The sequence below is a fragment of the Meriones unguiculatus genome (genome assembly GCF_030254825.1).
Source record: "Meriones unguiculatus strain TT.TT164.6M chromosome X unlocalized genomic scaffold, Bangor_MerUng_6.1 ChrX_unordered_Scaffold_30, whole genome shotgun sequence".
Classification (NCBI taxonomy): domain Eukaryota; kingdom Metazoa; phylum Chordata; class Mammalia; order Rodentia; family Muridae; genus Meriones; species Meriones unguiculatus.
Window position 1 is genome coordinate 13,014,687 of NW_026843706.1, and position 22,495 is coordinate 13,037,181.

Here is a 22,495-nt window from a genome sequence, read left to right on the forward strand (position 1 = left end):
TTGTCAAGGAATATTTTGTTTTCTCCATCTATGTTGATTGAAAACTTTACTAGGTATAGTAGTCTGGGTTGTCTTCTGTGGTCCCTTAAAGTCTGCACGTCATCTGTCCAGACCCTTCTGGCTTTCATAGTTTCTCTTGAGAAATCTGCTTTGATTCTGATAGGTCTACCTTTATACGTTACTTGGCCATTTTTCCTTGCTGCTTTTAATATCTTTTTTGTTGTTGTTGTTCTATAGATTTAGTGTTTTGAATATGATATGTTATGAAGAGTTTCTTTTCTGGTCTAGTCTATTTGGTGTTCTGTATGCCTCTTATATGTTTATGGACATCTCTTTCTTCAGATTGGGAAAATTTTCGTCTATGATTTTCTTGAAAATATTTTCTGTACCTTGGAGCCTGGAATCTTCTTTTTCATCTCTTCCTATCATTCTTAGATTTCATCTTTTCATGGCATATTTGATTTCTTGGATGTTTTGTGTTTGGTACTTTTTCAATTTTTTTTTCTTTGAGAAAAGTATCAATTTCTGCAAGTGTATCTTCAGCACCAGAGATTCTCTTTTCCATCTCTTGTATTCTATTGGTGATTCTTACCTTTGTGGTGCCTTCTCTTTTCTCTAAGTTCTCCAGCTCCAGGGTTTTCTCTTTTTGTGTTTTCTTTATTGTTTCTTGTTCTGTTTTCATGCCTTGCACCATTTTCTTCATATTTTTGAAGGTGGATTCTTGTCTTTCTCTGATGATCGCTATTTTTTTGTTTCCTCTCTATATGCCACTGATTGTGCCTCTACTTGTGCCTCTATTTTTTTGTCTAAATTTGCCTGTGTTTCTTTGAAAGCTTTGTTTGTTTGCTCTTTATTTGCCTCCATTTGCGTGTCTATTTCTTTTAGAGATTTGTTCGTTTCCTCTTTATGTGTCTCTAATAACTGGATAAGCATAGCTTTTAAATAATTTTTCTGTGCTTGCGATGAATTGGAGTATCCAATGGTTTGGGGGGTTGCTGGTGAAGCCATGATGTACTGAGTTTTGTTTGATGTGTTCTTATGTCGACCTGTGCCCATCTGCTTATTCATAACCTTCACTGTTTGTTCCTGGAATCAGTACTTCAAACTGGATCCATCTTTCTCTGGTGTCTGGAGTATTTTTCAGGAAGATGAAAGAGGTCCACTGGTTTGAGGGTGTGCTTTAGTGTTTCAGTTATACCTAAGGGAGGAAGATCCCCAGGAGTGGGTGCATAAATATGGGAGAGCAAATGTACGCATGTGCGTGGAAGTGTGCCTTGAAGGACAGGATGCTAGAGAGCGTTGATGCATGGAATGTGCGGCAAGAGGGGTGAAGGTGCAGGAGGTGGTGAAGTCTCTGGCACTGTTTGCTGGTGCATTGCACATGCAGAGATTCCCTGAATACCTCAGTGGCCTATAGGCTTGTAATATTGTCCTTCAGGTGTTCAGATCTGTATGGGCTCCAGGAGTTGTTTGCCTGGACTCCACTGGTAGACCAGCAGAGCAGGGGATTCAATGTTGATAATGCTGTCGCAAGAATCCCTGTGTTGCCCACAGTGGAGCTGTGGGTAAGGAATCTGATGTCTGGCTGCTAGCATAGAGGGACCCTGGATCTGGAGCTCTGCCTGCACTCACTTAAAGGTGCACTCACTCTCTAGCAGATCTAATTGGAAGGCACAGGGTTTCCCACTGTTCTCTTCTCTCAGATTTTGGCCTGCTGGGACAAATGAGAGTGCAGGACATCTGTCAGCTTAGTGGTGATGCAGTCACAGAACTTGGAGGCTGGTATAGTGGTTCACTGGGAATCCAGCTACAGCAGCAGAACTGGTAGACCACTGTACAGATACCTGCTGGGAGAGTCTGGGGAGACCCTACAGCTGTGTGCACACCTTGGTTTGATGGCTGACCTGGATGGCCCGTTTAGCCAGCAGCCTGTCAATGAGGGCTTAGGAAGCTTGCGTTCTCTGTCTCACATTCCAAGCACGGATTTTTTTCCCTAGGAGGTGCAGGCACTGTGGGCTGCCTCCTCCTAGGAAGCAGGAGGGAGGTCCTTCAAGGAGAAAGTGCAGGAGGATTGAATATTTGCCACCCTCAGTCACTTGAGAAGTCTGCAGGTGACCTGGATTCAAAATTTCTCAGCTCATGGGTTGTCCCCTCTCACCCAGGAAGACTCAATGTAGATGTTCTGGTTTCAGCTGCCTCTCCACTCACCAATTTTGGAGTTTCAGATCCTCTGCACCTTAGATACAGTGCATGCTGGTCTCTGCCATCTTGGATCTACCTACAGATGGTTCTCAATCCCGAAATCTCAATAGAACATCCTTTCTTTGAATAACATTTTTTTTTTTTTTGAGTAACAAATTCGGCAAAACAATATACAAGAGCCTGGATGAGAGAACAGATAGGAAAACCTCAGTGAGTGAAGAACATTGCAAGCATCCAGATAGAAATAATATGTCAATGACAAACTCTCTGGGCAACCTGCTACCCTGTCATGTGTTCAAAGTCCAATACAAGAGGAAAGGAAATGAGGAAGAAATGAAGTAAGTACAGGGTACAAGTTCTGAGAATTCTAAGCATCATTTCTGTAATGAGATCTCTGTGGGCAAGCCTGTTTGATGAATGGACCAGAGACATTCCAGATACCGAATTTCCTTCAGAAATTCCTCCTATTTATATGATGGATGTATCCATATATAATCCAGGGTAAGCAACATATTTTACCTACTCTAGTGGTCCATAAGACTCTGCCCTGTATGCAATTCTGGGAAGACATCATGGCTCCTACTGGGGACTGGAAATTAATTTCCTGTGTTCTGTGGAGCTATGTTGAACCACAGTATGTGAGAGAATGTGTTGTCAAGTGATGACTGACAACTGAGCCATGCTTAGGATATCACAATGAGCAGTGCCAAGTATTGTTCAGCATTATATTTGGACATTGAATGTTGAATGCCTGGGGCTAGTAATTTCACCTTTTCAGAGAAGGGTTACCTATGGACATATTTGAAAAATGGCTCCAATGGTGTCTCTGCATCAGCCTGCTTCTTGAGGCTTCTGAGTTCTTGGCATATCTGGAGCTAACCATGCTGTGGCTATGGCAGCTGGCCTATATTCAGCTATTTGTCTGAGTAGAGGATTGTACTGACCTTTGCACAATTAAAGGAAACTCACTAAGATTACATGGTTCTGCTTATTAAGATGATGACTTTAGATTGATACAGTGATGAAAGCACGATACACTATCCTCTTAATAATATCTACATCTGTAAAAATAGTGTTTGGCTTGAAGACTAGAAATCCCCAGTGATATGGAAACTGTGAAGGTAACTGAGAAGTGTAGCAAACTGGGGGGTTTATTCATGAGGGCAGAAAACTCGGGTATTGGGGAAGGTCCACATTTTGAATTAGGGAATTGAACAATTTGGTGACCTCCCAAACATACCCTCATCTTAATCACTGAGACAATTGGTTCTAACCTACATGGCAAAGAACAGGAAAGAAACACAATGTATATTGCTATGAGTACTAACAATAAAAAATTAGAGCATATTCAAATAAATAATGAAGCTGAATGTCTTAGGGAAACAACAACAGGTCAGGACCTAAAGTATTTATCCTAGAGATATAATAATGGTAAGGGAAGAACTAATTAAATGGAGTCTGAAAGAATAATACAAAGAATCAGTAAAATAAAGAGTTCGGTTTTTTAAAAAGATTTAAAAACCTTTCTTTTTTAACTAAACTAAAAAGAAAGGTATACATTCATGAAATTGGAGTTTAAAGCAGAGGATCACAACACATACCAGTGAAATCCAGAGGGTTATTGAAGGATACTTTGCAACCTGTATTATAAAACTCAGGAACTATCTAGAAGAAATAGATACAATTATTTAAACATACAATCTATCAAGATTAAATCAAGAGGATATAAAAAATCTTTAGTAATTCCATTATAGAGATTGAGGTTGAAGAAATAATTAAGAGTTCTCTAACAATTCTCCATAGAGGAATATCAAATGGCAGAGAAACACTTAAAGAAATGCTCAACTTCATTAGCCATTAGGGAAATGCAAATCTAAACGACCCTGAGATTTCACCTTACACCCATCAGAATGGCCAAGATGAAAAACTCAAGTGACAATACATGCTGGAGAGGTTGTAGAGAAAGAGAAACCCTCCTCCATTGTTGGTGGGAATGTAAACTGGTACAACCACTTTGGAAGTCAATCTGGTGCTTACTCAGACAATTAGGAATAGTGCTTCCTCAAGACCCAGCTATACCACTCTTAGGCTTATACCCAAAATTTGCTCAAGTATACAACAAGGACATTTGCTCAACCCTGTTTGTAGCAGCTTTATTTGTAATAGCCAGAACCTGGAAACAACCCCGATGCCCATCAACGGAGGAATGGATACAGAAATTGTGGTATTTTTACACAATGGAATACTACTTAGCAATCAAAAATGAAGAAATCATGAGATTTGCAGGCAAATGGTGGGATCTAGAAAAGAACAATCTGAGTGAAGTATCCCAGAAGGAGAAAGACAAATATGGTATATACTCGCTTATATAGACCTACAAGATATGATAAACATAATGAAGTCTATACACCTAAAGAAGATAAACAAGAAAACAGACATGGGATAAGATGATCAGTCCTCACTTAGAAAGACAAATGAGATGTGCATTGGACGTATGCCAGGAGTAGACCGCAGAAGGCATCTGAAAGACTCTACCAAGCAGTGTTTCAAAACAGATACTAAGACTCATAACCAAACCTTCAGCAGAAGGGGAGTTAGTATGATATGGAAAGGATAGGAGCCCCACAAGGACCAAATATATATGGGCACAGGTTTTTGTTTTTTTTTTTTTTTCTGAACCTGTTTCTCCAACCAAAGACCATGTATGGATATAACCTGGAACCTTTGCTCAGATAAAGCTGGTGGTAGCTCAATAACCAATTGGCTTCCCATAGTAAGGGGAACAGGACTATCTCTGACAGGAACTCAGTGGCGGGCTCTTTGACCTCCCCACCCCCAAAGGGAGGAGCAGTCCTGCTAGGCCACAGAGGAGGACTTTGCAGCCAGTCCTGAAGATACCTGATAAAAAAGGGTCAGATAAAAGGGGAGAAGGTCCTCACCAATCCCTGGACTTGGAAAGGGGCAGGGAGGAAATGAGGGAGGGAGAGTGGGATTGGGAGGGAATAAGGGAGCGGGATACAACTGGGATACAGAGTTAATAAAATGTAACTAATAATAATAAACAATAATAAAAAGAAGAGTTCTCTAAGAAAGAACTGGATAGATGTTCATAGAATTGTATTCATAGATGAAAGCCTGAATGCCATTTAAATTGGTGCCATTTAAATGCCATTTAAAATGCCATTGGTATGCATTGGGCCCAGCTACAAAAAGAAAATCAGCTGATTATACTCATTAGAATTCAGAAGAAACAGGGACAAGAAAACCAAGAGAAAATATTTCCTGTTACTCTCTCATCTGCTATTTGCATACATTTTGCTATTCACTGTCATGTACTTCAATTACATCATTACAACTTTTACAGTCATTTGCCCAGTTTGATGATTATTTTTCTTGTTAACTTGACACAACCTAAATACAACCTAAAGTCATATAGGCACAGGGAACTTTAATTTAAAATGATCTTGATTCAGATTACTCTGTGTCCATGTCCTTGAGAGGTTGTCTTGATTGACAATTGATACAGGATGGCCCAGCCCACTGTGGACAGTACCACCCCTAGGGCTGTGTAAGATAACTGAGGGAGTCCAAGATGGCAGTGACCAGCGTGCACCTATCTGAGGGCCACCAGACCCGAAACTCAGAAATTGGTGAGTTGGGGCAGAGGGCAGCTGAAGGCTTCCTGGGAGAGAAGGTACAACCTGTGAGCTGTGCCAGTTTGAATCTAGATCACCTGGAGACGTCTCAGGCACCTGAGATTGACTAATATTCAACCCCCTGCACTTTCCCTTGCCCCAAGCACGGGCCCACCTCCTTGGTGACCAAGACACCAAGACAACAGAGGCTGCAACTGTATGGGCTTTCCAGGTGTGTGGCTGTGACAGGCAGCTGCCCCAAGCAGGAGATTCCATGCTCAGTGACTGAGACAGCAGAGGCAGCTGCCCCAAGTAATGGTCTCCCTGCCTGGTGTCTCGTACAGTGGACATCATTGAGCTGACAGATCTCTTACACTTTCATTTGCCCCTGCAGACCCAAATATGAGAATAGAGAACAGGGCGAAGCCCTGTGCTTTCTGATTAGGGCTGCAAGCAAGTGAATGGCCTTAAAGGGAGTGCATGCAGAGCACCAGATCCAGGGTCCCTCTATGCTAACGGCCAAACATCGGATCCCTCCCACCCACATGCCCACTGTGAGCAACATAGGGATTCTTGGGACAGCATCCTCAACACTGAGGTCCCTGTTCTGTGGGTCTCCCAGTGGAGACAAGGAAAACAATTCCTGGAGCCAAGATGGTTCAATCCAGATAGATCTGAACACCTAGAGGACACTATGACTATCCTGTGGGCCAATGAGGCATTCAGGGCAGTTGAACATGTGCATTGCACCCTCAAATGACACCAGCACCCCATATGTGCTTACACTCTATCCTTTTTGCATCTATACCCTCTAGCAACCTGTCCTTCAAGTCACATGTCGATGCACACTCCCATGCTTGTGTACATGCACCTGCGACCTTCCTCCCTTAGGTACAGCTGAAACACCAACATCCACTCTTGAACTAGAGGTCCTCTCTCATCTTCCTGAAGAATACTCCACACACCAGAGACAAACAGACCTAGTCTCAAGTACAGAGTCCATGAACAAATAGCGAAATAACAGATAAACAGATGGCTAGAGTTCGGTGTGAGAACACATCCAACAAAAATCAGGACATCATGGCTTCACCAGCAAAACAAAAATCAATGGATATTTTAATTTATCAGAAACACAGGAAAATGATCTCAAATCTATTTTTTTCCAGTTATTAGAGGCACATAAAGAGGAACTGAGAGTCAGAGTGAGAACATTTCAGAGGTTGCCAGGCTGGGCGCTGCTGGTGTGGACATGGATATCGCTGGGATAGCCCCTCCCACTGGTCGGTCTCCTCTCACTGCCCGATTCTCTGGACCCAGTTTCCAGCACCTCTTCCTCCCAGTCCCGAGCAAGCCGTGTTGGGTTTGTGTCTTTATTTGATGAAAATGAGTTGTGCAACCATTGGTACCTGTATTAGTGAAACATAGCATACAAGAAAGAAGCTTACAGCCTCAGTGGCCCAAATTTTTTCATGTCAGAGACCAAGACTTGCAGTCGTTTATGTCATCCCTTCTTCTCCAGATAGAAAATACTGAAAAGTTGCAATCAAAAATCTGTTCATCTTATTGATAAAGTGACTAGTAAGCCAAAATATCTGTCAACGTCAACAGCAGCATGTCAGACCAGTTCTATCACTACAAGATGCCCCATTTGATTGCTAAGGTTGAGGGCAAAGGAAATAGAATCAGTTATAGTCAACATGGTTGACATTGCAAAGGCACTTAATCAGCCTCCAATGTATCCCACCAAATATTTTGGTTGTAAGCTGGGAGCACAGACCCAGTTTGATGTTAAGAATGGTCCATTGTCAATGGATCTTGTGAGGAAAATAAGCTGCAAGACATGTTGGATGGATTCATTAAAAATTTTGTTCTCTGTCCTTAGTGTGAGAATCCTGAAACAGATCCGCATGTTAATCCAAATCAGCAAACATTAGGTAATTCTTGTAAAGCCTGTGGGTACCTAGGCATGCTTGACACATATAATAAACTCTGTACATTCATTCTCAAAAACCCATCTGAGAATAGTGACAGTGGTACAGGAAAGAAAGAAAAGGAAAAGAAAAATAGAAAGGGCAAGGACAAGGAAAATGGTTCCGTATCCAGCAGTGAGAAAGCACCACCTCCATCACTAAATGAAATTAGTCTTCCTCCACATGCTATGGAAGAAGAGGAGGATGATGATTGGGGGGAGGATACAACTTAGGAAGCTCAGAGGCATAGAATGGATGAAATCAGTGACCATGCAAAAGGTCTGACTCTGTGATGATTTGGAAAGGACTATAGAAGAGTGTGTCAACATCCTGTTTGATTTTGTTACGAAAAAGAAAGAAGAAGGCATTATTGATTCATCTGATAAAGAAATTGTGGCTGAGGCAGAAAGACTGATGTAAAAGCCATGGGTCCTCTTGTTTTGATTGAAGTTCTCTTTAATGAGAAGATAAGAAATACAGCCGCCATTTCCTAAGGTTTTGTCATAACAACAAAAAGGCTCAGCAGTACCTTCTTCTTCATGGTCTGTAGTGTGTGATAGCAATGCCTCAGACTCAGCTGATCTCCAAGAGTCCACATATCTTGAAGGAGACGTATGATGCAGACCTTTTAGAAGAGGAGGTCATCATCAGCTGGTCAGAAAAGGTCTCTAAGAAATATGTCTCAAAAGAACTCACCAAAGAGATTCGTGTCAAAGCAGAACCATTTATTAAATGGTTGAAGAAAGCAGAGGAAGAATCTTCTGGTGGTGAGGATGAAGATGAAGATGAAAATATTGAGGTGGTGTATTCGCAGATTGCCCAGAGTACCAAAAGTTGAAACTGTGAGGTCTGACAACAAGGCTGATAACATTGATATCGATGCCATTTAAAAGGATGGATGCAACTTAGCTTAACAGTGTAATGCTGCAAAATTTTCTCCATTATCAGCCAGAAGGGAAACATGTATGTGCAAGAGCTAAAATGGCTTAATATCGATAACTAAAAAGCTATTACTGTGAGTGGTCTATAATTAAACCCAATGAGACATCTAGGGAGATCATACTTATAAGTGAGCAGTTGTAGTTTGCTTATTTATAGTGTGTTTCTTTTGGAAGAACTAGTGATGGACACATTTGGATCACATTTATAAAAAATAAAGATCTGATTTTGGTCATTCTTCAGATTTTGGGCTTTAAATGGCTTATACTGAAGTAATTGGCTACTTTTAGGATGTTACACCATTTAACTTAAGATCCTTGAGCCTGGTAGATTGTTGGGTGCTGAAGCTTGCAGAATGCAAACAATTGTAATGACCTTACTCAGCCATTAAGAAATGAAGCGTCTTTGCCCCATCTACTGCGAGAATGAAGACCATTCTCAGCAATCAGATGGTCAACATCCCAGAAAATGTCGACATCACTCTGAAGGCGCTCACAGTCATTGTGAAGGGCCCCAGGGGAACCCTATGGAGGGACTTCAATCACATCAATGTAGAGCTGAGTCTTCTCGGAAAGAAAAAGAAGAGGCTCCGGGTTGACAAATAGTGGGGTAACAGAAAGGAACTGGCCACTGTCAGAACCATCTGCAGTCATGTTCAGAACATGATCAAGGTTGTTATACTGGGCTTCCACTACAAGATGAGGTCTGTATATGCTCACTTCCCCATCAACGTTATTATCCAGGAGAATGGGTCTTTGGTTGAAATCCGAAATTTCTTGGGTGAAAAATACGTCCGCAGGGTTCGAATGAGGACAGATGTTGCTTGTTCTGTCTCTCAAGCCCAGAAGGATGAATTAATCCTTAAAGGAAATGATATTGAACTTGTCTCAAATTCAGTGGCTTTGATTCAGCCAGCCACAACAGTTAAAAGCAAGGATATCAGAAAGTTTTTGGATGGTATCTATGTGTCTGAAAAGGGAACTGTGCAGCAGGCTGATGAATAAGAACTAAGTTAACCCTGCTCCAGAAACAAGATCCTGAATTATAAGTTTGATTTGGGGTGTCTTTTGGAACAATAAAACTTACTGATTTATTTAAAAAAAAAGAAATGAAGCATTCTAAAAGTTTTATCTCTTGTCCAAATTAGTTCACATTGGCAAATGATAATTCTTGTCATTCTAAGGAAGATAATTAAATGATAGTGTGATATCCTCATGAGAAGTAAAAATGACCTTTGTGTCCTATGGTTTTTAAGAACAAGTTTTGAAACTTGGAATTGTGGTTTTTCAGTTTGTGTACACTCATCCCAAATTGTAGTCTTTGGAGTCATGTGCATTGCACATTGGATGAGCCAGGGAAATTATTAACAAATAAGTATTTTTGTGTGTGTTTAATGGTTGCTTTGTACTGAGAGAGAAGCTTTGAGGTGTGATGAAATAGTAAACTCTGATTTTATTTGGGAGAAACAAGAAAAAAAGGTACACTTAATATCTAGCTAAAACAGCATAATTTTTCAGCTTTTACCCTTAAATTATAATTTCAAGAAGTTTCTTGTGTTTGCTGTATCTTGTGTTTGCTGTTTCCCCTCCCCAAATGTTATGTTTATTCTTTAATGCCTTTTAATTTTGATAAAATAGCTTGTACTTTTAGTTGCTATCTTGCCAAAATAATTGTTACTGTGTTTCACGCTTGATCACCTCCCCGAATTGTCTTATTTAAAGAGAAAGTTAGAATCATACTTCTGAGTCAGAGCCTGTATTTTGGAGTAAGGCTTGGGATATTTTTTATTTCATATTGAATATAGCTGGATACCTGAGAAGTCCGGTGATGGCCACTGAGTGGGTGCAGTTAGCTAAGGCCTGACCAGCCCATTCACAACTTGGGACTTCAAACACACGTAAATAAATTCTTGAACCACTATCTGGTGTAAGCTCCATCTGGGATCCTGACTATATTTGAATAGTTTTCTTCAAAATTAAAAACAGCACATATTTCTTTTCACAAAAAGTGCATGGGAGTTGAGAACCCATGTGGTTAATTATGGTGTACTAGCTCATACATCATTTTGATCTTATCCTTTGTGTCATCCATCTGACAGATTATAAGACTTTAATAATTGTATGTAAGAAAACTTTTTGCATTGAAATTAAACATTTGGAAAAACTAACTAAAGAAAGAAAGAAAGAAAGAAAGAAAGAAACAAACAAACAAATAAACAAAAGGAGGAAATGAACAAAGCTCTCAAAAAATACAGGCAAATACAACCAAACAAATAGAGGCACAAGTGGAGATATATAGAGAGGAAACAAACAAAAAATAGAGGCCATCATGGAAAGACAGGAATCCACATTCAAACACATAAAGGAAATGGTGCAAGACATGAAAACAGAAATAGAATCAATAAAACAGCAAAAAAATCTGGAGCTGGAAAACTTAGATAAAAGATCAGGAAAAACAAGGGTAATGATCACCAACAAAATACAATATATGAAAGAGAAAATCTCAGGTGTTGAAGATACAATTGCAGAAACAGATACATGTCTCAAAGAAAAAGTAAAATCGGAAACCTTCCAAACACAAAACATCCAAGAAATCAAGGAAGCCATAAAAAGTCGAAATTATGAATAATAGGAATAGATGCAAAAGAAGATTCCAGGCTCCAAGATCTAGAAAATATTTTCAAGAAAAACAGAGAAGAAAAAATTCCCTAATTAAAGAAAGAGATGTCCATAAACATACAAGAGGCATACAGAACACCAAATAGACTAGACCAGAAAAGAAACCCTTCATGTTACATAATAGTAAAAACAATAAATCTACAGAACAAAGAAAAAATATTAAAAGCAGCAAGGTTAAAGGTCAAGTAACATATAAAGGTAGACCTATCAGAATCACACCAGACTTCTCAACAGAAACTATGAAAGCCAGGAAGGCCTGGGCAGATGTTATGCAGACTCTAAGAGACCACAGATGCCAAACCAGACTACTACACCCAACAAAGTTTTCAATCAACATAAATGGAGAAAAAATATATTCCATGACAAAACTAAACTTAAACAATATCTACACAGCAACCCAGCCATACAGAAAATACTAGAAGGAAAACTATCAAACAAAATCAACTACACCCAAGAAAACACAGGATGCAGATAACTTCAAGACAAAAATTAAAAGAAAACAAGCATAGAAACACAGAAACAATACCAAATCCATAATAAAAGGAACTAACATTTAGTGGTCACTCTTATCTATCAACATCAATGGTGTCAACTCTCCAACAAAAAAGACACAGACTAACAGAATAGTTGCAGAAACAGGATCCAACATTCTGCTGCATCCAAGAAACACACCTCTGCAACAAGTATAAATATTACCTCTGAATAAAGGGCTGGAAAAGAGTTTTTCAAGCAAACGGACATAGAAAACATGCTAGGGTACCTTTCTTAATACCTAATAAAATAGACTTTCAGCCAAAATTAATCAAAAAAGATGAGGAGGGGCACTTCACTCTCATCAATGGAAAAATCCACCAGGAGGACATTACAATCCTGAATATCTATGCCCCAAATACAAAAGCACCTGCATTTGTAAATTAAACATTATTAAAGCTTAAATCATCCATCAGTCCCAACACCTTAATAGTTGGAGACTTCAAAACTCCATTCTCACCAAAGGATAGATCATCCAGACGGAAGCTAAATAGGGAAATAATGACACTTACAGAGGTCCTAAATCATATGAAGCTAATAATGGGCTACAGAACTTTTCATCCAAATTCAAATATTTAGAATATACCTTCGTTTCAGCACCTCATGGAACCTTTTCTAAAACTGATTGTATAGTCAGGCAGAAAGCAAGCCTCGACACATACAAGAAGACTGAAATAATCCTTTGTATCCTGTCAGACCACCATGGCCTAAAACTAGACCTCAACAGCAACAGAAATAACAAAAAGCTTACATACCCATGGAAACTAAACAACTCTCTACTCAATAACAGCTTGGTCAGGGAAGAAATGAAAAAGTAAATTAGAGACTTCCTAAAATTCAATGAAAATGAAGCACAACTTAGGAAAATTTATGGGACTCATTGAAAGCAGTGCAAAGAGGAGACTTCATAGCATTAAGTGTCTCTAGAAAGAAGTTTGAGACATCTCATACAGGCAACATAACAGGACACCTAAAAACCCTAGGGGGAAAAAAAAAGCAGACACACTGAAGAGTAGCAGACTGTTGGAAATAATCCAACTAAGAATACCTCCCCTATCAGTGGACTGGGAGTGGGGCATGGGTGGGGAAGGGAGAGGGAGAATGCAATTGGGAGGGAAGGAGGGAGAGAGCTAAAGGGGGGATTCAAAGTGAATAAACTGTAATTAATAAAAGTAAAAAAAGTAAAATGAGATGAAATCAATGAATTAGAAACAAAGAAAACAATTCAAAGAATCAATAAAACCAAGAGCTGATTCTTTGAGAAAATCAACAAGATAGACAAACCCTTAGCCAAAATAATTAAAAGGCAGAGAGAAACTATCCAAATCAGCAAAATCAGAAACAAAAAAGGGGGTATAATGACAAACACTGAGGAAATCCAAACAATCATTAGATTTTACTTCAAAAGTCTATATGCCACAAAATTTGACATTCTAAATTAAATGGACAATTTTCTTGATAGATTCCGTTTACCAAAAATTATAAAGATCAGGTAAATAGATTAAATAGTTTTATATCCCCAACAAAATAGAAGCAGTCATCGAAAGTCTCCCTTCCAAAACAAGCCCAGGGCCAGATGATTTCAGTGCAAAATTCTACCAGATCTTCAAAGAAGGGCTAACTCCAATTCTCTTCAAACTATTCCACAAAATAAAAACAGAAAGAACATTACCAAACTCATTCTATGAGGCCACAGTCACCTTGTCACCTAAACCACACAAAGACCCAACAAACAAGAGAACTTCGGGCCTATCTCTCTTATGAACATTGGTGCAAAAAATACCCAATAAAATACTTGCAAACCAAATCCAACAACACATAGAAGATATCATCCACCATGACCAAGTAGGCTTCATGCCAGGCATGCAAGGGTGGTTCAATACATACAAATCCATTAATGTAATCCACCATATAAACAAAACGGAAACAGAAAAAACACATCATCATATCTTTAGATGCCCCCCCCCAAAAAAAAATTTGACAAAATCTAAGACTTGTTCATAATTAAAGTCTTGGAGAGATCAGGGATACAAGGCACATACCTAAACATAGTAAAAACAATATACAGCAAACCTAAAGACAACATCAAACTCAATGGAGAGAAACTTAAATCAATCCCACTGAAATCAGGGACAAGACAAGGCTGTCCACTCTCTCCATACCTCTTCAACATAGTACTTGAAGTCCTTAGTAGAGCAATAAGACAGCTAAAGTAGTTCAAGGGGATACAAGTCAGAAAAAAAAGCAGTAAAAGTATCCCTGTTTGTAGATGATAGGATAATATACATGAGTGACCCCAAAAATTAAACCAGAGAACTCCTTTAGCTAATAAACACTTTCAGCAAAGTGGCTAGATACAAAATTTACTCCAAAAAATCAGTAGCCCTCCTGAATATGAAAGACTAAAGGAGCAGGATAGAAATTAGGGAAACTACACCCTTCACAACAGTCATAAATAAAATAAAGTACCTTATTGTGACTCTAACCAAACAAGTGAAAGACCTGTCTTAAAAAACAAAACAAAACCTTCAAGTCTCTTAAGAAAGAATTTGAAGAAGATACCAGAAGATGGAAAGCTCTCCCATGCTCATGGAGCAGTAGGATTAACAAAGTGAAAATGGCCATTCTGCCAAAAGCAATCTACAGATTCAATGTAATTCCAATAAAAATACCAACTCAATTCTTTACGGACCTTGAAAGAACAATTCTCAACTTCATATGGAAAAACAAAAACCCCAGCATTTCCAAAACAATCCTGTACAACAACAGATCATCTGGAGGTATCTCCATCCTTATCTCAAGCTGTACTACAGAGCAATAGTAGTAAAAACTGCATGGTACTGCTAAAGAAACAGAATGGTTGATCAATGGTATCCAGAAATAAACCCACACACCTACAGATAATTGATTTTTGACAAAGAATCCAAAACTACACAATGGAAAAAGGACAGCATCTTCAACAAGTGGTGCTGTTCTAATTGGATGCCTACGTGTAGAAAAATGCAAATAGATCCATATTTATCACCCTACACAAAACTAAAGTCCAAGTGGATCAAAGACCTCAACATAAAACCAGACACATTTAATCTGTTAAAAGAAAAAGTGAGGAAGAGCCCTGAACAAAACACCAATAGCACAGGCTCTACAATCAACAGTCAATAAAGGGTACCTCATGAAACTGGAACGCTTCTCTAAAACAAAGGACACTGTCATTAGAACAAAACGACAGCCTACAGACTGGGAAAGTATCCTCATTAACCCTCTATCTGACAGAGAGCTAATATCTAGAATATATAAAGAACTCAAAAAGTTAAAAAGCAACAAATTGAATAATCCAATTTTAAAAAATGGGGCACAGAGTTAAACAAAGAATTCTCTTTAGAGGAACATTAAATGGCAGAAAATCACTTAAAGAAATGCTCAACATCCTTAGTTATCAGGGAAGTGCAAATCAAAACGACCCTGAGATTTGACCTTACACCCATCAAAATGGCTAAGGTCAAAAACTCAAGTGACAATACATGCTGGAGAGGATGTGTAAAATGGGGAACCCTCCTCCATTGCTGGTGGGAATGTAAACTTGTACAAACACTTTGAAAATCAATGTGGCAGTTTCTCAGATAATTATGAGTAGTTTTTCATCAAGATCCAGCCATACCATTCTTGGGCATATACACAAAATATGCTCAAGTGCACAGGACATTTGCTCCACCATGTTTGTAGCAGTTTATTCATAATAGCCAGAAGCTGGAAACAACCCAGATGCCCCTCAACTGAGGAATGGATACAGAAATTGTGGTACATTTACACAATGGAATACTACTCAGCAGTTACAAACAAGGAAATCATGAAATTTGCAGGCAAATGGTGGGATATAGAAAAGATCATCTTGTGTGAGATAACCCAGAAGCAGAAAGACACACTTGATATATACTCACTTAGAAGTGGGTATTAGACATATAAGATAAACATACTAAAATATGTAACCTAAAGAAGCTAAACAATAAGGATTACCTAAGGTAAGATGATCAGTCTTAACTCAGAAAAGTAATGGGTTGGACATCAGAAGAGGGAGAAAACAGGAAACAGGAGAGGAGTGTACCACAGAGGGTCTCTGAAACATTCTACCCAGCAGTGTATCACAGCAGATGTTGAGGCTAATGGCCAAACTTTGGGCAGAAGGCAGGGAATCTTGTGAAAGAAGGTGGAGATAGAAAGTCCTGAAGGGGCTAGAAGCTCCACAAAGAGAAAAACAGAAACAAGAAATCTGGGCCCAGTGGTCTTTTCTGAGACTAATACACCAACCAAGGACCATGGATGGAGATAACCTAGAACCTCTGCACATAGTTAGCCCATGGCAGCTCAGTATCCAAGTGGGTTCCTTAGTAAGGGGAATATGGGCTGTCTCTGACATGAATTCAGTGGCTGGCTCTATGATCACATCCCCCTGGTGGGAGTGGGGAGCAGTCTTACCAGGCCACAGAAGAAGACAATGAAGACAGTCCTCATGAGACCTGATAGCCTGGGAAAGACTGAAGGGGAGGAGAACTTCCATTATAAGTGGACTGGGCGACAGGCATGGGAAGAGGAGAGGGAGGAAGGGTGGGTTTGGGAGGGGGTGAGATAGAGGTCTATAGCTGGGATATGAAATGAACAAATTGTAACTAATAAAGAATAAATTAATTAAAAAGAAAACTAAATATGCCATTTAGTCAGTTAGTAAGCAACATTACTCCACAATTTCTTTCTGAGTTCTTCTTTGAGTTCCTACCCTGACTCTCCTCAGGGCAGGTGTAATCTGGATGTGTAAGCTGAATAAGCCATTTCTTCCCAAATTGCAAGCTAGAAAAACATCTTAAAAAAGAATCTTTGTACAGTTGTCATTTCCAGGTCCTCTTTTCTGATGTTTTGATGTAGATTTATGCATAAGTATTATCATTTGTGATGGAAGGTGTCATGGTACATATGGACATGACAAGGCATACATGTAGAAGTCAGGGGTCTATGTGCAGACCGTGATTCTCTCCTTCTGCCTTTTTTTATTTAATAAATTTTTTAATTAATTATACTTTATTCACTTTGTATCCCCCCCATAAGACCCTCCCTATCCCCCTCCCAATCCCACCCTCCCACCCCCTTCTTCATGCATGCCCCTCCCCAAGTCAACTGATAAGGAAGGTCCTCCTCTCCTTCCTTCTGATCTTAGTTTATCAGATCTCAAGGAGTGCCTGCATTGTCATCTTCTGTGGCCTGGTAAAGCTGCTCTCCCCTCAGGTGGAGGTGATCAAAGAGAAGGCCAATCAGATTATGTCAGAGGCAGTCCCTCTTCCCATTACTATGGAACCCACTTGGACACTAAACTGCCATGGGCTACATCTGTGCAGGGGATCTAGGTTATCTCTATGCATGGTATGTGGTTGGAGTATGAGTCTCTGGAAAGACCCCTGTGTTCAATTTTCTGTTTTTTTTTTTTTTTCTCTCCTTATGGAGTTTCTGTCCTCTCCAGATCTTACTATTTCCCACTTCTTACATAAGATTCTATGCACACTGCCCAAGAGTTGTCCATAAGTCTCAGCATGTGCTTTTATAGGCTGCAGGGCAGAGCCTTTCAGAGGCCCTCCACGGTGGGTTTCTAGCTTGTTTCCTGTTTTCTTTTTCTTCTGATGTCCTTCCTCTTTGCCTTTCGGGATGGGGATTGAGCATTTTAATCAGGGTCCTCTCTCTTGATTAGTTTCTTTAGAGTACAGATTTTAGTAGGTTTATCCTATATTACATGTCTATATGAGTGAGTATATATCGTGTGTGTCTTTCTGCTTCTGGGACAGCTCACTCAGGATGATCCTTTCCAGGTCCCACCATTTACCTGCAAATTTCATGATTTCCTATTTTTCATTGCTGAGTAATAGTCCATTGTGTAGATAGATGTACCAAAATTTCTGCATCCATTCTTCAGTTGAGGGGCATCTGGGTTGTTTCCAGCTTCTGGCTATTACAAATAAAGCTGCTACAAACATGGTTGAGCAAATGTCCTTTTTGTGTACTTGAGCCTCTTTTGGATATATGCCTAGGAGTGGTATGGCTGGGTTTTGAGGAAGCGCTATTCCTAGTTCTCTGAGAAAGCACACCTGATCTTTGACAAAGATGCCAAAACCATACAATGGAAAAAAGATAACATCTTCAACAAATGGTGCTGGTCTAACTGGATGTCTACATGTAGAAAAATGCAAATAGATCAGATCCATACTTATCACCGTGCACAAAACTAAATTCCATGTGGATCAAAGACCTCAACATAAAACCAGGCACATTAAATTGGTTAGAACAAAAAGTGGGGAAGACCCTAGAACTCATTGGTACAGGAGACAACTTCCTGAACAGAACACCAACAGCACAGGCTCTAAGAGCAACAATCAATAAATGGGACCTTATGAAAACGAAAAGATTCTGTAAAGCAAAGGACACCATCCTCAAAACAAATCGACTGCCTACAGATTGGGAAAGAATCTTCACCAACCCTTTATCTGACAGAGGGCTAATATCCAGTATATATAAAGAACTAAAGAAGCTGAAAAGCAGCAAACCAAGTAATCCAATTAAAAAATGGAGTACAGACCTAAACAGAATTCTCTGTAGAGGAATATAGAATGGTAGAGAAATACTTAAATGCTCAGTATCCTTAGCTATCAGGGTTCATTGTTTATTGCAGATTGCAAAGAAGTCAGAGATAATTGTTTTTCATTTTGTTTTGTTTTTTTGAGACAGTGTTTCCCTCTGTAGCCACGACTGTCCTGGACTCACTTTGTAGACTAGGCTGGCCTCAAGCTCACAGATACCTGCCTGCATCTCCCTCCCTGAGTGTTGAGATTACAGGATTGCACCACAAACCTGGCTCATAAAAATATATTTTTTAATTTTTATTATATTTCTAGTAATTACAGTTTATTCACTTTGTATCCCAGCTGTAGCCTCCTCCCCTCCCAATCCCACCTTACCTCCCTCTTCTTGTCCTATGCCCCTACCCCCAATGATAGGGGAAGTCCTCTTCCCCTTCTATCTGACCCTAATTAATCTCCCAGGTCTCATCAGGACTGGCTTCATTGTCTTCCTCTATGGACTGGTAAGGCTACTCCCCCCTCAGGCAGAGGTGATCAAAGAGACAGCCCATGAGATCATGTCAGAGACATGTTCCTATTACTGTAGAACCTTCTTGGAGCTGCCAAGGCCTACATCTGTGCAGGAGTTCTAGGTTATCTCCATGCATGGTCCTTGGTTGGAGAATCAGTTTCAGAAAAGAAACCTGTGCCAGATTTTTTTGATCCTTTTGCTCTCCTTGTGGAGCTCCTGTCCCCTCCAGGTCTTTCTATCTCTCTCTTATTTATAAGATTCCCTGCACTCTGTCCAAAGTTTGACTATGAGTTTCAGCATATGTTTTGATACCCTGCTAGGTAGAGTCTTTCAGAGACCCTCTGTGGTAGGTTCCTATCATGTTCCCTGTTCTCTCCCTCTTCAATGTCCATCCCGTTAGCTTTTCTGAATGAAGATTGAGCATCTTATCCAGAATCCTCCTTCTTGATTAACTTCCTTAGGAGTACAGATTTTAGTATGATAATACTATATTATATATCTTATATCCACTTATAAGTGAGTATATACCGTGAGTATCTTTCTGCTTCTGGGACTCATACTCCAAACAAGTACCATGCATGGAGATAACCTAGAACCCCTGCATAAATGTAGCCCATGGCAGTTTAGTGTCCAAGTGGGTTCCATAGTAATGGGAAGAGGGACTGCCTCTGACATAAACTGATTGGCCTGCTCTTTGATCACCTCCCCCTGAGGGAAGAGCAGCCTTACCAGGCCACAGAAGATGACAATGCTGCCATTCCTTATGTGATCTTATAGACTAAGATCAGAAGGAAGGAGAAGAGGACCTCCCCTATCAGTGGACTTGGGGAGGGGCATGCGTGAAGAAGGTGGAGGGAAGGTGGGATTAGGAGGGGAGGAGGGATTATTTCAATCTTCTTGTATTTGTTGAGGCTTGCTTTGTGACCCACTATATGGTCTATTTTGGAGAAGGTTCCATGAGGTGCTGAGAAGAAGGTAAATTCTTTTGTGTTTGGGTGAAAGGTTCTGTAAATGTCTGTTAGGTCCATTTGATTCATGACCTCTGTCAGAGACATTGTTTCTTTGTTTAATTTCTGTTTTGTTGACCTGTCCTTTGTTGAGAGTGGGGTGTTGAAGTCTCCCACTATTAATGTGTGGGGATCTATAAGTGCTTTAAATTTTATCAATGTTTCTTTAACAAATGTGGGTGCTCTTGTATTTGGGGCATAGATGTTCAGGATTGTGCTGTCTTCCTGGTGGAATTTGCCCTTGATGAGTATGAAGTGTCCTTCCCCATCTCTTTTTATTTTATCAAATGCTGTTGCAGCATCTAAGGAGATTATCATGTGGTCTTTTTTCTTTCCGTTTGTTTATATGGTGGATTACATTGATGGATTTCAATATATTGAACCACCCCTGCATTCCTGGAATGAAGCCTACTTGGACATGGTGAATGATATTTTTATGTGATATGTGGTCTTGGGTTTGATTTGTATGTATCTTATTAAGTATTTTTGAATCAATATTCATAAGGGAGATTGGCCTGGAATTCTCTTTCTTCATTGGGTCTTTGTGAAGTTTAGGTATCAAGGTGTCTATGGCTTCAGAGAATGAGTTTGAAAATGTTCCTTCTGTTTCTATTTTATGGAATTGTTTGAAGAGTATTGATGTTAGCTCTTCTTTCAAGGTGTGGTAGAATTCTGTGCTGAAATTATCTGGCTCTGTTTATTTTTATTTTATTTTTTTGATGGGAGACTTTTGATGACAGCTTCTATTTCCTTAGGGGATATTGGACTATTTAATTTATTTACCTGGTCTTGATTCAGTTTTGGCAAGTGGAATTGATCATGAAATTTGTCCATTTCATTTAGATTTTCAAAATTTGAGGTGTAGAGGCTTTTGAAGTAAGACTTAATGATTGTTTGGATTTCCTCAAGTGTCTGTTGCTATATCCCTTTTCATTTCTGATTTTGTTAATTTGGATGGTGTCTGTCTGCATTTTAGTTACTTTGGCTAAGGGTTGTCTATCTTGTTGATTTTCTCAAAGAACCAGCTCTTGGTTTCAATGACTTTTTTACCTTTTTTTTTTAATTGTTGTTGTTGTTTCTAATTTATTGGTGTTTGCCTAAGCTTAATAGTTTCTAGCCCTCTACTCCTCTTGGGTATGTCTGCTTCTTTTTTTCCCTAGGGAATTCAGGTGACTCTTTAAGTTGTTTCTATGAGATGTTTCAAATTTATTTTTGAAGGCACAGTGCTATGAATTTTACTCTTAACACTGCTTTCTTTGGGTAGTTTGTACCTTCATTTTCATTGAATTCTAGTTAGTCTTTAATTTCTTTCTTATTTATCCTGTGACCCAACTGTCATCGAGTAGCAAGTTGTTTTGTTTCCATGTGTGTGTAGGTTTTTTCCTATGTCTGTTGATGTTGGGGTCCAGCTTTAGTCCATGGTGGTCAGAAAGCATACAAGGGATTATTTCAGTCTTCCTGTATCTGTTGAGGCTCACTTTGTGACTGAGTATATGGTCTATTTGGAGAAGGTTCCATGAAGTGCTGAGCAAAAGATAAATTCTTTTGTGTTTTGGTGAAAGGTTCTGAATATATCTATTACTGTTAGGTCCATTCGATTCATGACCTCTGTCAGAGACATTTTTTTCTTTAATTTCTCTTTTGTTGACCTGTCATTTGTTGAGACTGAGGTGTTGAAGTCTCCCACTATTAATGTGTGGGGATCTATGTGTTTTTTCAGTTTTATTAATGTTTCTTTTACAAATGTGAGCGCCCTTGTATTTTGGGGCATAGATGTTCAGAATTGTGATGTCTTCTTGGTGGAATTTTCCTTTGATGGATATGAAATGACCTTCCCCATCTCTTTTGCTTAATTTTGGTTGAAAATCTATTTTATTATATATTAGAATATTCATGCTTTCGTCTTGGATCCATTTGTTTGGAAAACTGTCTTCCAGCCCTTTACTCTCAGGTAATGTCTATCTTTGTGACTTAAGTGTTTCTTGTATGCAACAGATTGTTGGGTCTTGTTTATGTATCCATTTTATTAGTCTGTGTTTTTTTTTTTTATTGGAAATTGAGTCCATTGATGTTGAGGGAGATTAATGACAAATGGCTGTTAGATGCTTTGATTTTGCTGTTGGTCGTGTGTTTGCATGTTTGGCTTCTTTTTGTTTTGCTATGTTGAGGTTATTTATTTCCTGTGTTTTCCTGAATGTAGTTAGCTTTACTGGATTGTATTTTTCCTTCTATTATCTTCTGTAACACTGGATTTGTGTGTAGATATTGTTTAAATTTGTTTTTGTCATTGAATATCTTTTTTTCTCCATCTGTGAGGACTGAGAGTTTTGCTGTGTATAGTAGCCTGAGCTGACACCTGACTTCTCTTAGGGTCTGCATGGTATTTGTCCAGGCCTTTCTGGCTTTCA

At 39.3% G+C, this 22,495-nt stretch overlaps 2 pseudogenes; both read left to right on the forward strand.

The window, feature by feature from the left end:
* The first annotated feature begins 7,431 nt into the window (after positions 1–7,431).
* Positions 7,432–8,795, forward strand: LOC110542322 (eukaryotic translation initiation factor 5-like; annotated as a pseudogene).
* Positions 8,796–9,171: 376 nt separating this feature from the next.
* Positions 9,172–9,822, forward strand: LOC110542323 (large ribosomal subunit protein uL6-like; annotated as a pseudogene).
* The last annotated feature ends 12,673 nt before the right edge of the window (positions 9,823–22,495 follow it).